Raw genomic sequence first — 14902 nt, forward strand, 5'->3', positions numbered from 1 at the left:
CAGGAACTCATCAGGCTGGGCCTGAGTACAAATGTGCACCCCAGGCTAGGTCTGGAGGTTGGATATAATACAGCTAGGATCAGCCAGACTCACCAGACATGCCTGGATCACAGAATGTATGACCAGGGCCAAGCTTGGAGGTGGAGAACTGCCTAGACAGGACTCTCAGATTGAATTGGCACACAACACGTGAAAACAGGGCTAGGTCTGGAAACTGGGGAGGGTACCGGCAGACTAGCATTTGGGAACTTAACATACTGAACCAGAACCTAGCTAGGCCTGGAGGGCAGATGTGGTGTAGGTGGGCTAGAACCAGGTCAGCTCACTACCAACATCATTATTCTTACTGGAAAGTGTCCACATTTTCTCAAGCCATAATAGTGCTTACTTTATGGTCCAGTGTTGTATTCAAGAACCACTTGCAGTACCTTTCATGGCTAGATCAAGAGATGTGAAAATGAATGTAGACTGTGCTAAGACACATCAAAATGAATGTTTTAGTAGTCTACTCTGTTTCCCACATAAGCCAGTGAAAGAAACAATGAGCAACTCCTCAGGACTGAGATGAGAAAATACAAGAACCTCCCTAGCTCAGGCCACTCATCACCATGGCTTCATCATCCATTACACAGTAAAAGAAACACAGCCATTGACTCTAGCCCTTAATGAGTATATGCGACTCTGATAATATTTATCAGGTTTATTTGTTTGAGGGTGACTGAAATGAAAAGAAAACAGTGCAGCTTTGGCTCGTTAGTCTCCTCTGACGTGTGCTGCAATTCTAAGGAAAACATTAGTGGCCTATTTTTAGCACGTACCTTCATCTGCGGAAGCACTAATCACTGAGGAGTAATCCTCAGGATGGAAAACACAAATTCCCAGAATTAAACTTTCTTGCTCATCTGTTTTCTGGTCACAGGAAATATATCAACACCCTCATTTCTCATCAACATTGAGGATTGAATAATGATGCAATTCTGCCGACCAGGCTGCCTTCATTTTCCTCTTTGCTAAATTGGGCCCCTCCCAGCCCAGAAAAATAGAAAAGGCTACTTCTTTCAGGAATCTCTTCCTATTGTCATTCCCTTCATTCACATATGTTAATACTTTTGTATTATTTGCATTTCCCCTATCTGTTTATTCTGTTAGTCCTTTATTGAAAATGTTTACAGACTCAAAGAAAGATGACAGGGACACTCATTGTCCCAGGTCCTGTGGTCATACTATGTGGAATAAACGGCAGACAAGTGAAGAGGCTACAGTTTCTTCCCTACAAGGCTACAGTTGTGGAATGCTTCACTCTGGCTTGTTTGGTGACTTGAAATCTGAAGAGCTGGAATTACCCACATGAAACCATCAAAAGTGTGGATCCAGAACACTCCTTCACAAGAGAGAAGGGAACATGGGAAGGTCACAGACAGCATCTGAGACTGCTCCAGTAGTTCCTCATCAGGCCCACAAGGCCTGTTGCTAAAGCTGTTATCATGTGATGGTTTTGGTGGTATAGCTGCCCATACATTTCTCATGCTCTTGTAGATAATCCCTCATCCACACTTCTGCAAATAAACCCAAATAAATACATTAGTTCACTAAGCTAGACTTAGATGGGATAATTTCTTTGGTCTGCCATTGATGCAGTATCTGGGATAAACAGATGTTTTTCCACAACTCCCCAGCAAAAGTTAATGCAACAGCTATATAACTCACTAAGAAAGATTCAATATATGAATAGGCTCAACAAAAGGTTCTTGGTATAATGTCTCCTCAGCATCTGAGAAGGATGCAGCTCTCCACCACCAGTCTAAGGGGACAACTACTGGTTGACACTAGTGTGTGAACATACTGAGGCATACGGACTCTGTGCCAATGGAGATTTAGAAGGGAAATGTGGGAAGTAGTTTGGAGATGGTCGTGCAGCACTGGCTGTTCAAAGCAGGGTCTTAGGAACAAAACAAGGTGTGGATTGGAATATGGCACCTTCCACTGTTGTTTGGATGACATGCGTTTTTTAACACAGTCATACTGTTAGCATTCATTTGAGACATTGTAAAAAGACAATTATTTTGTTCAGCTTATGAGAAGTCCCAGTAGAGGGAATTTGCTACTTTTCACTCACTATGTCTTGCTTTGCAGAGATGGTTCAAAGTCCCTGCACTGAAGTTTGAACTGATTTCCACATACTATGCAGGTAGTGGAAGAAACACAATTATATAACTTTGCAGAAAGAAGTTGAAAGAACTCCATGGAGGAAATGTCATTACAGCTTGACTTTAGAGTTGAATATGTTTTGAGAAAGAAATGAAGGAGACACAGACCATCCAACCTTAAGCCAAAAGAATGAAGAGAGGTCAGAAGCATTTACACCCTGCTTTTTTGATTTTCTAACATAATCGCCTGGTATTTGTTAGATATTCCCGCTGAAAACAACACATTTCTTAGAGAAAGAGCAAGTTTTACAATCCCCACAGAGAAGTCAATGCTACTCTGAGGCCCATGAAGAAACAGTTCTTATAAACAGATTGATTGAGACACTGCCCGAAGTCCAACCTCCCATCATGAAGAAAGTGAGAGTAAGTACATCCAATAGCTTGAAGCCTTCTTTTATAGACAGCTCATTTGTGTACACTCCCTTCTTTGCTCCCTTAACAGTATGGTATGTGGAATAGAAGCTACAAAATTATGATTGTTTGCGTTTATGTATCCCCTGTAATTCTATGGTTAAATTGCTTCTTTTTTTCTTTTCAAAAAATTTTTTTTTTATTTTATATACCAATCCCAGTTCCCCCTCCCTCCACTTTCCCCCTCCAATTCCCCACCCCCACCCCCACATCCACTCCTCAAAGAAGGTAAGGCCTCCCTTGGGAAGTTAACAAAGTCTGGCATACTAAGTTGAGGCAGGATCAAGCTCCTTCCCCCTGTGTCAAAACTGAGCAAGGTATCCCACCCTAGGAAGTGTGTTCCAAAAAGCCATTTCATACACCTGGGATAATTCCTGGTCCTACTGCCAGGGGCTCCCCAAACAGATCTAGCCACATAACTATCACCCACATTCAGAGGGCCTAGTTCAGTCTCATGCATGTTCCCTAGCTGACAGGCCAGAGTCCATGAGATCCCACCAGCTTGGGTCAGCTGTCTCTGTGGTTTTCCCTATCAAGATTTTGACCTCTCTTGCTTCTGTGATCCCTCCTCCCTCTCCTGAAGTCGAGGTGCTCAGCTTGGTTATGGATCATTGCATCTGCATCCATCAGTTACTGGATGTAGGTTCTATGATGACAATTAGAGTAGTCACTAATCTGACTATAGGGGAAGGTAAGTTCTCCATTATTGGCAGGAGTCTTACCTGTGTCATCCTTGTGGATTCCTGGGGATTTTTAATTCCAGTCTGTTTTCAGCTAAGCATGGGCATGCAGCTTCCATGCTTTTCCAGCATGATGGACTCTTATCTGTCTGCTACTATAAACCTAAATAAATTCTTCTTTCCCTAAGTTGCCTTGGTCATGGTGTTTAATCAACATCAATAGAAAAGTTCCTAAGACAAGACCCATTGGAGCCTCTGTGAAACAATGCTGGGCTTCATTGGTAAAGTATTTAGATTTCAAGTGAGCCAAACCTGGCTTTGAATCTCTATATATTTATGCTTAACAAAAAATTTCCCCTGTGAACCTCAATTTTAGAATTCGTACAGTAGAGGCAAACACAAATCATCTTAAAAAATTGTGAGAATTCAAGGACCTGATTCAAGTACAAAGGACTATAAGATCTGAGTGCTATGAGACTGTAAGACAGACACAAGTTAAGATGTGAATATAAAAATGAAGAAGAAATCAGGGCACAAATATTTCTATGCAAACTCGGGGGAAATCCACTCAGTCTCAGGCTTCTCAAAAGTTGCTCGTGAATCACCTAAGAGTTTATTAAGATGCAGATTATGATTATAAAATTTTTTAAGAAAGGCCAATTTTCAGAACAATCCCAGATGGATTCAGTGTTCTGTGTCCATACTGATGACTACATAGAGGAAAAGAACTTAATTACAAGAGGCACAGTGCTTGCCCCTAATCGCGTCTGCTTATCAATAAGACTTAGCTTACATATCCTTTACAAACAGAGCTGAGCTCACAAGCCCAGCAGCATTGGTGGAAACCTGGCCAGAGCCCAGGTGGAGGTTTTTTCTGGCAGGAAGGTAGGAAATGAACTGCTGCTGCCGCTGTCCCCAGTTCTCTCCATTGTTGGAGTTCACGTCTCACTGAACAGGAAACAGATTCATCTGTGGCTTCCTCCATGAAATTTCTCCAAGAAGAGAAAATGACTCCCTGGTAGCAGGTAGGTAAGAAGGTGAATGAAGTATTTCTCATTGGCAAGTATTCCCCAAGTGGCCTGAATCCAGGCCCAGGTTTCTGTATCTTCAAATGTAATCAAAGAACAACCCATTGGAGTCAGAAGAGTTGCAAGCTCCTTTAGGCTCTGAAATTACCAGCTCGGGTCCTTTGATAATTGTCTAATGACTTTTTACTTAGCCATCAATGCAGGGTAAATGCCATTTTCTCATTATATTTTGTTCTGATATCCTTTACCAAACTAATACACAGCTTTAGAACCTCCACACATACATATATTCTATTCACTTCCTCTTCAGTTCTCTCAAAATTAGACATATTTTTAATCTTATGGTCAGCATCTCTTCTAACACTATAGAAAGAGTTCTATGAAAACAATGATATTGTTTATGACAGTATCTCCAGCATGTAGCCTGGGCTACATAATACATGCTCAATAACTACTTAGCCTATCTAAGTACTAATCAGGTCTGATGCTGTCTAGCATTTGAGATCAAATGATATCATGGTCAGTATGTTATGGCAAAAGACCCAATGAGAATTTCTGAATGAAGAATGTCCAATTTCATATCCTATTCAGGATTTCTGAATTTCCCCTCCAACTCACTGTTGTGGATTCTTCTGCTTTTTCTGTCATCCTTTCAACTTTACTCAGTATATTTCCAAGCCTATCACTTCCTCATAAACATGGCACTTATTACCCTCACTATAATCACCATATAAACTTCTTTGTATTTCTACAAGTGGGAAAATCTCCATGGCCATATAGTTATGAATCCTGGAAGACTTTAGTGAAGTTGCCCCCTTTGTGAAATTCACTACACAGAGTATACTTTTATCCAGCTTATTTTTTCAAAGGGGGTAGATGAACTGAACAAAAAGCAAGCCATAAATTGTTTTTCTGGTGATTTCATACGTCAGGGGCAAGTGGTATAATGGTACTCTGAATCCTTGAATTGTCTCATGGCTTCTAAATAGAGGAAAACGTACTTCTCCAGTATGAGTAATTTTGCCCTAAGTAGAGAAAATATCCCTAGAAAATGTCTGACATCTAATAAGCAGTCAAGTTTTTGGAAGGCATGCACAGACGAAATCCCTCAGGTTCCTTCCCTGCTCCCTCCTATGTTGGTGGCTTGTATTTGGGGGATTTGTGGTAGAGCTAAGCATATGTCCATACTTTTTTCTCTGAAGCCCAGCTGTCACTGTGTAGCCTCTGTCTTCCTGTACATAAAGCATCCCCTGTGCATCTGGAGACTTGGAGAAAGGGGTCTGCCAGTCTGCACATGGAATTTGCAGCTCTCAGCTTCAGCACCTGTGGGTTGAGGGATCTGGAATATATTTGTGTTTCCTGGTCACAGTTGGAGCAGTGAGATTTGACCCTTAGAAGGCAGGGGCTTATTGCAAGCCTGGTCTTCGTTCTTTCTAAATCGTGTACGCACTGCAAGAGTGAGACACCCCTGCCTACTGAAAGCCAGAGGAATGTGCCTGGAAGCCAAGTCTAGACGGAATTCCTAGGTGGGGAATCAGTGGGGACAGAGGTGAATGCCACAAGGTTCAGTCCAATTTTATGTCCTGTGTTTTCTTAGCATCTTTATGTTTCTTGGTTTCAGCCAATAAGAGAGAGAGAGAGAGAGAGAGAGAGAGAGAGAGAGAGAGAGAGAGAGAGAGAGAGAGAGTTTGTGAGCTGTGGATGGCCATAAAAAGTGGGTTGGGGTTTCCAGTGGTGATTAATTTAAATACTTCACCTTCCTTCCACTTCTAATCTGAAGTGCATTATGGTCCCCAAGGAAGCTCCAAGATTTTACAGGCCTCTGGTTTACTGGGGGGAGCAGCAAAGGGAAGGGAAACTATTCTCCGTCACGTCTGGTTTATAGACACCTGTAATCAATCATCAGATGAGTGGGAATTTACTGAAACAATTGCATTAGGAAAGTACTAATCCCAATTGTCAGTGTGATGAGTCAGATACAGAAGGAGAATGCAGGAGACAAGCAAGACCTTTCCATCTTGTTTTCTGGATACACTAGAATAGCTTAGCAAGCCTTGGCCAAGGCAGTTCTGAACCACACAGCTGGTACCCCAGTAAAAGCTGGCATCTAAGACCCTCGTGTGGTCCATGACCTTTATTTTAAAATGCTTGTCCCCACCCATTTAAAATCCCACGTCTTGAGAAAATCATCCTCCAAGCACTAAGCATCTTGTACTTCCTACCCCCCTCATCTGTGTCATATGCCAGTCAGCCATGAAATCCCCCTGGTTTTACTTCTTATTTTGTTCCTACCCGTGTGCACTGTTGTTTCTCTCAGGCCTTCCGCAGCTTCTCCTCAATCAAGTTCTCTGCCCAACTCTACTCTCAACCTTATGCTCTAACTTCAGCCAGCAGCATTACCAAATGCATTTGGCCTTCTTCTTTCTGAACTCATATTATAATTTATTTTTATCATATTAGATAGTTTATGGTCCATCCAACAGTACACCCCCCCCTCCCGCAATACACATACCAAAGCATGACCTTGTTTTGTCTGCTTTCCAGGCATTTCTTACTTGCTTCACTTAGATAACACTAACTTCTCAAGATGGGGGTACAGTCTTATCTCCTAGAAGTCTTCTCAAGAGCTTGTCTTTCACCCAAACATTCCCTATCTATTCATAACTTCCTAGGTAACTGTGGAATGATTGAATGGTATCTCCCCCTCCATTTTTTGATCAGCAGTGAAATTGTATCTACATAGTTGTTGTTTGCAAAGTCTTTTTTGAGCCAAAATGATTAGCTCCACTTTCCTTCAAATCAGTGCTCTTAGGATTTGTTATTTGAGACATGTTTTACTTCCTGATTTCATAGGGGTATAGAGTGACCCTTCAGTACAACTACCCTGATATCCTAGTTAAAATCCCCTCTGATGCTAGCAAGAGGATGTAAGGGTCCTGACTTCAGGACTGGAAACCCAGGGTCCTGGAGTCCATCTCTCGGTTTCCAGTCCTGAAGTTTAATGCTTTCCTGCAGCATTAAAAAGCCTTTTCAAAGATCATTTAATCCAGAATGACTGAAAGTGGGTGGGTTGGATTAAGTATATGGTCCTATGAATGTTTTAAAATTTCCCAGATTGAGGATAGAGAGGAACTTAGGTCACCAGTGCGATAAGGACACATGTTGTGGTATTTCTAAGATTTCACTATCCATCCTTTCAGGTACAAACTCTAGTAGCACTAGTGTCCACTTGTTACTAATGTGCACTGGTTCTGACCATCAGCTGAATATGTGTGTCAAGTTTCTGATTTGAATGGGATTTTGTGTATACCCCATCGCCTGAATGTTTGAACACTAAAGGATTTGTCTACAGAGAGCTTCCCTCCATCTTACTCCATGAACCTCTGAGCTCAGCTTCACAGCCGCTCAACTATTTCTTATTGCACCTTAGTCACAGAGGAACTGATGAACTCTGAGGCAATCTCCCTTGAGCACAGATTCAAGTGACTCTTCCCCTCAGGGACTCACAAGGAGAGGAATGTGTTATGACGAGAACTGTCCTTATCAGACACTGTACTTATGTCTTTGTAACAGTGGATTTAAGCTTTTCTGCACACACATAAACATAACATGCTATGTGAGTGGCTCTGTAGAGCAAGGCTCAGAGGGCACTGCCATGCTGTGGTGTGCTGGCAGGACACTTGTAACTTCACCTCTGACTTGGAAAAGCCCAAAGATCCAACTTGCATGAATCCAGGTGCAAGGTCAGGGTGACACCTGAGAAATAAGCAGTCTTGCTACTTGCAGGTCCATTTTCAGCATTTTTTTTTTTATTAGTAATCCTGAAATAAGAGCAATGATCACTAAGCAAATTGAAGGATTCCTTGACCTTTCGGGGAACTACAACTTAAAATTTCTTTTTCAACTTTTTTTTTTTTTTCCGTTTTTGGAGTAGTTTTTGCGCCTTTCCTGGAACTCACTCTGTAGCCCAGGCTGGCCTCGAACTCACAGAGATCTGTCTGGTTCTGCCTCCTGAGTGCTAGGATTAAAGGCATGTGCCACCACCACCAGGCCCCTTTTTCAAGGTTTCAAAAATGCCTGTTTCACTAGAATTGTGACAGTGACATTCCTGTGCTCAGATTTCCCTTGGCCTCTGGATTCAATCCACTTTATAATGGAGGCAATGTTAGAGCTTAGGCAAGGTATGTGATGTAAACTTTGCATTCATTTGAGAGACATAGACTGATCACATGACTTAATGTTTGAAACAGCAAATAGAGTAAGTTCCTCAACCAGCTGGCCCTGAAAAAATGTTAAAAGCAAAGCCCAGCAAACATCTCTCTATATATATTTCCTTGTGTTACCTCCTCTAAGTAATAGTCCCTTCTCCAATTAATGAGATACCAGTAAGGCCAGAGCATGGAAAGCTCTCAGCTCCAAACCTTTCCATAAAAAGTAGGATCCCCAGGAGTAGTGACACTGTGTGGCATTTTGCTAGCCAGCATCTTTATCTTCTCTCACTACTTCTTCTATTTAAAAGAACTGCTTTAATTGAATCTCATGATTGCTATAGTATTATAAAGATGAGTATAGTACAAGCTGGGACTGGGTGTGGTGGCATGTGTCTTTTATCCTATCACGGGGTGGTGGGGCAGAGGCAGACAGGATTCATAGGATTCATTACTATATATTGATTATTACTTCATTACTATTTCCTTCTGATTTTAGATGGAACTTAATAAAACACCTTTCCAGATTTCTAAATATGCTACTGTCCTGAGCACTGTACTTCACGAATGTCATCCTGTCCCCAAATCCCACTAAAAAAAGGCCTACATTTTGCCAGCAATTTTTCTCTCCATAATGAGATGGAAGTGTTTTGTTTTGTTTTGTTTGTGAAATTTGGGAGAAGGCAGATTTCACAGAGAAATTACAAGTCAAATTCAAAGCACTCAACAAGTTCTTATTAAGCATCGCTATCTTTGTGTGTATGTCCCTCATTATGCTTCCATACACACAGGCTCTTAAATTGGTCTCAGATTGTAGGAGTTTGCAATCTGGTTGATATGCCCGTAATTCATCCATACCCCAAATGTTTTCCTACAAAGAGGCAGGCATTAAATAAATTCTCGTCCATGGCTAGGCAATTACAGTTCCTTGATTGTAACAAACTAAGTTAGAATCTGCCCAACTTGGGCTTTTTAAAAATAGGAGTTTAAGATACTTAACTCTCAGAATTAAGGAAAAGCCTCTTTATGATTTTTCTTAAAGTGGCACCATTGCTGGTAAGCCAGCGTGAGAAACGTGGGTTTAATTGCAATGTGGAAAGAAGCTATTGGACGAATGGAAAGGGTGGAAGTGGATGATCTGCTTTATAATTGCAAGGAGAGTTTCCAGAGGCTGTGAGAACCATTTGTAGATGTGTGGGCTAGAATGTAGATGTTTAGTTGGAAGACTCATTTCAGGGTCCAGGTGAGACAGTATTGTCACAGGAAATGACCATATGTCTACTCCAGAGAGGAGCAGACAGAAGCCAAACATAATGTTAAGGTTTACAAAAGGAAAAAGCATCAAAAGCCACCTTCTAGGCCACCTTTGGGGCTCCTGGCATATTCACTTGAGCAGGGTGAATAATTGTGTTGTTTCTTGTGTGTGTGTGTTGGGGGAGGGTGGAGTGGAGCTAGAAAAGAACCACATTTGAGGGTGATGGAAAAAATTCTGTCATGGCATCTTTAGGTGCTCATGCTTCCATGTGGAGACGACACACACGTCTATTGTAGACAAGTGAGCTGGGAGCTTTATGAAGGCACCAGGACTGGGAAACCTACTTTCACCTTTTACTCTAGTGAGATGTCAAGTGACAGTTCTGATAAAATGTCTGAATTAAAGATGCTTCTAAAGGAGAAAGAGAATACCACACTTACTGGTTGATCCGCAGAGGGCAGAAATGGAGGACTTGTGTGTCACTAGGATCTATAGAAGAAAATGGTGAATACACTTGCATGAAGTATTGCTGCAAAGAAAAACTGAAGAGAGTACCAGTGGATTTGGTGGCATGAAAATCCTTAGAGACTTGAGATGATGGAAACAGAAGCCTTATTGGGATGAGTGAGGGAAAGAATGTGAAAAAAGCTGTGTAGAAAAATGAGGAATAGACATATTTTAGTTCTACTATAATAGCACTACAAGCCTATAGTATTATTGTATGAGTATTATAAATTACTATAATAGTACTATTAGCCTATGCTTAATGTGAAGTCATCTCCCAGTTTCAAAGTAAGAAAGTCGCACAATTTATTAGCAGCACACGTAGGTTTTGGTAATGGTCTTGCACACCGTTCAATTCTCCTGTATCCATATTTATCACGAAGAGGATGAAAAAGCACTCTGGGGATGATTTCCTAAGGGCACTGTCCTGTCCATGAAAGTCCTGCTCATCTTCCAGTGTTGTCACATTGGTTGTTAATATTTTGTTCCATGCATGATTGAGGGACACAGACACTCCCTCTGTGACAGCTGAAACCTTGCCGTAGGAATAGTTGAAGCCTGCATCTTTGTCTGTTGGTGGTGGCAGGACCCAGTGAGTTATGGAAGGTGGGAGCCTAGCTTTTATGTAGAGCAGATGACTTGCAATCTGGGTGCAGCCTAGAAAAATTCCCTTTTGCTAGTTCTAGGGACTTCATGTTTTGAGGGCAGGGAAGTGGCAGGCCTGTGGATACAGTGGCAAAAGATGGAAAAATCTTTTGGGTAATTGCTTGTCCTCTCAGTAATGGGGTGAGGACATATTGAGGTTGTAGTTGGAGCAAAAGGGAGGTGAAAAATCACTATTTAGAGGAGCCGAGACATGGGGAAAATGATATATAGAGATGCCTGGTACAGTTCAATATCTATCTGAGATTTGTTGACCTGACACTTGTGAAGATCATTCAGTATAGTTTGATTTTTTTCCAACAACATTTTGTTACTTTGGGGCAAGCACTTTCTAAGTATTATTATTATCTCTTGCTTACAACTTCTTTATTTTATGATGGCAAGGTTATTATATAAGTGAGGAAACTTAGCCGCCGGGAGGTTGAGCAATTTGTTTAAAATCATACAGCTTGAAGGATCTGAGGCTCTTTACAGACCTTGGCAATTAGAACTAACAACTAATATTTATCATCTCAGTGTGTTATTACTAAGATAAATGAGATAAATCATATAAAGAGTCCAACACTGCATTCTGCCCATGGAAGGCATTCAATGAATGCTAGCTATGAAACAGCCTTTAAAGGATGTCATCAGGCACATTTTCTATGAAGTTTGAAAGAGCTATAAACTGTGAAATTCTGAGCTTACTGTCTGGAACTTAATGAGTGTTGGTGCACAACCACACCAATATATAGAAATCTACTTTCTTAATTCTGATTGATGAGAACTGTGTTGCTTTTAAAGGCCACAAGGTGGAGCCACCAAAGAGCAAGTCTGCTAATTTACCTTCAGATTGAGCTCAGATAAAGGTAGGCTAGCAGAAGCAGGACTTTGGCAAAAAGAAAAAAAAAAAGAAAGAAAGAAAAAAGAAAAGAAAAAAAGAGTTGTTATAAATACACAAACAGATGGCTAGGGAAAGAAATAGGGTTGCACTTAAAGCATATATTTGAGTAAGCAACTAAAACAAAGAGCATTTATATCCAGAGAGACTGTTAATTTGATAGGCATGCAACAAGGGCCAATGCAAATTTCCTCTGCTGGAAAGCTAAGGAAATCAGAAATCTTGCCTATGTTCTCTCAAAACCATACTACACTCCAAAGCTACTAGATCTATGGACCAGACAAACATTGTGTGTGTGTGTGCCCTTTCCATGCCTCCAACACAGGTAATGGATATATTGCCCTGTAACTCAGTAAGGTTCATATCACTCCCCTACACCCAGCACTGCCTAACTTATAATTTGATAGCTATCTTGCTAGCTGCCAACCCTGTCCAAGATCAACACATGAAAACACCCACTGTTCCCAGGAATGCTGCCTCATAAGGAGACAATCCCAGGTATCACTGTGTTGCAACCCCTCCACTCCAGGTGGCTATCTGAGAGAAACAGAGCAGCTAGCATTTCTTATGGTTCTTTCCCTGTGAGCAGTGATGTAATGCAATTGAAATCTTTGCCTGCTTATTGTCCTGTCACCCGTAGCCCTATGACTCTATAGTATCCTGAAAAGGGATTAGATTCAAATAAAAATAAAACCCAAGTCTTAATCGTTATCATGTCCTTCGGGTCCATTTTCCAGGTTCCATTCTCCCATACTTGGGTATCTTTCCTCTTTCTCTTGCTTCCTGGATCTCCCCACTAAGGCCATATGTATCTGCTTGTAGCCAGTGCAACTGAGCTCCCCAAACACAGATTCCCATGAAAACTGAACAAAAGAGGAGGGAGAGGCAGAGCATGTTAAATGTCTCATTAGGCCTTCTGTCTGATTCTCATTAGATTCGCTGACTGCTTCTCATTAGGCCCATTGCCTCAGCTTCTTTCAGGCCCTGAATATGTAGGCCAGTGCTTATTGTCATGGTTGGTCGAGAAGATCTATTTCATTTATTCATAAATTGAATGTGGCTTCTGAAAAGTCCCAGGCAGTTTCTTTTGGCAAAGTTAAGGAGGGCTTATTGTTGTTATTTGCTATTTTTCGAGTAATCCTAAGCAGGGTGGGCAGAAGAAATAATTTAAAAGACCTAGCAGAAAACTTCAAACGCTGCTTCAGAATTAGGGCACTGGGGAATAATTGTTGCAGCCAAAGGCCAGCCTCCTGTGCAGACATCTGCAACAGGACATCATGAGCAAAGTCACAAATACCTCAGTGTTCAGAAAGAACCCACCATGGGAAGAATACAGGGAAGAAATAAGGGCAGGGCATTAGTAAGTTACAACTCTTGCTCTCTCAACCATTGCAGAGCATGAACAGAGAGTGTTAAACTAAGAGGCAAATACTAGCATTAAAAGGCTGCTATGCAGTTTAATATTCTACAAATTATGCATATAGTGCATTAACATGTTGAAAAGACATCACTTACATATCAGTATTCATCTTATCAGAACAAGTGGCTGCTGGAAAAACCTCTCATTAGATGGCAGGTGGTTGGCAGAACTTAGAACCTGCTTAGAACATGCTGATAATGACATAGTGGGCATCACTTTGGAGTCTCATGGGAGAGACATGTTTCCAGTGATGCAAACAAAAAGTAATGAGTCTTTGCCCAAGAGTTAAAAAAAAAATACTAACCAGATATTATGTGTTCCCTTTACTCGTGATTTCCTCCTTGATATTGGCATTCCCATTTGGGTGAACATGGTGTGTACCCAACCCTTCTTCTGAGAACCATTTGATGTCCCAAATTAGAGAGCTTTCTCTCAAACAATTATATTTTTCTTCCCCAGACTTGGAAGGCTGCAGCTTTAATAACCCTTAGAAAGCAGGTGTTTTTCCTTCAACAGAATGTCTGAAGTGTGTTTGATATAGCCCTATATGGGAAAGTCAGACTGTGCAAAAAAAAAAAAAAAAAGAAAGAAAGAAAAGAAAAGAAAAAAGAAAAGAAAAAACCTCTGTGAAATTGGACATCAATACAAGATTTGAACTTTCTCTGTTCCATTCCTCCACCCAGAGGCTAGAGAAGAGATGTCTCCATATATGGCCTTCTCCTCAATCAGGAAGCAAGACAAGGCCTCCCCAAGGAAGAAGGACCATGACTCACCCAAGAAGGGCAGGGTGGGGTCCCTGTCAGACACATTCCAGCTGCCGCATAAGCTGGAAAGGCATGGTCACTTTTGTGTGGAGTTTTGTTTGAGTATTCAGTGTCCCATTCTGAAGGTAGCCCTGGAGACATGTGTGTTCTGTGCCTTTGGAAGAATGTTTCTCATAGCATACAAGCATATCACTACAGTCATATGTTTCCTGTATGCTGCCTTTGTGTTATGCTATATGGTCAGCCTCTAAAGGTCCAACATGGACATTAGAGACTAGGACCTGTTGTTAGGAAAGGGCATGGTCATTCTAAAGATGTGTGTACAGAGAATCCCCTACCCACAATACTGACTTCTAAGAAAGTTTCAGCATATTTGTTGAGCTGCCCTCATTCTGAGGGAAACATTTTGGAGGACTTGACCTCTGAACATGCCAGGATATGTGTATAGTCGATTGCAATGTTCATTCATGATATTTTCAAACAAAACCTGTTTGCCTTTCACATGGCTCCTTGAGTGTACTGTGCTTGTGAAGCGCTGGTAAGATAACAGGCCTTTGTGCATTCATGTTTGATAGAGACATACATACACATTGGTGCCTCTGAACCATGGTTGTGAAGATGGCATAAACTTTTGGCTTCAAAACCTTCAGCCAAAAACCCAGCTGAGAGGCAGGCTAGAACAATGGACTGAAAATGATCTTGGTCTTTCAAGTACTTTATCCCATCCAAACTTTCAGGGTAAGAACCTGATCTCCCAGAAAGTATTTCTTTTATTGCCAACCATAGAGAATCACTGAGAAACTAATTAAAGAATTGGAATCTCAGTTCCTCTTTCGTTAGCTGACCCTAGACCAGGGGCTAGATTCCAAACAAAGGTGCTCT

The sequence above is a fragment of the Peromyscus leucopus genome, chromosome 5 (genome assembly GCF_004664715.2).
Source record: "Peromyscus leucopus breed LL Stock chromosome 5, UCI_PerLeu_2.1, whole genome shotgun sequence".
Classification (NCBI taxonomy): domain Eukaryota; kingdom Metazoa; phylum Chordata; class Mammalia; order Rodentia; family Cricetidae; genus Peromyscus; species Peromyscus leucopus.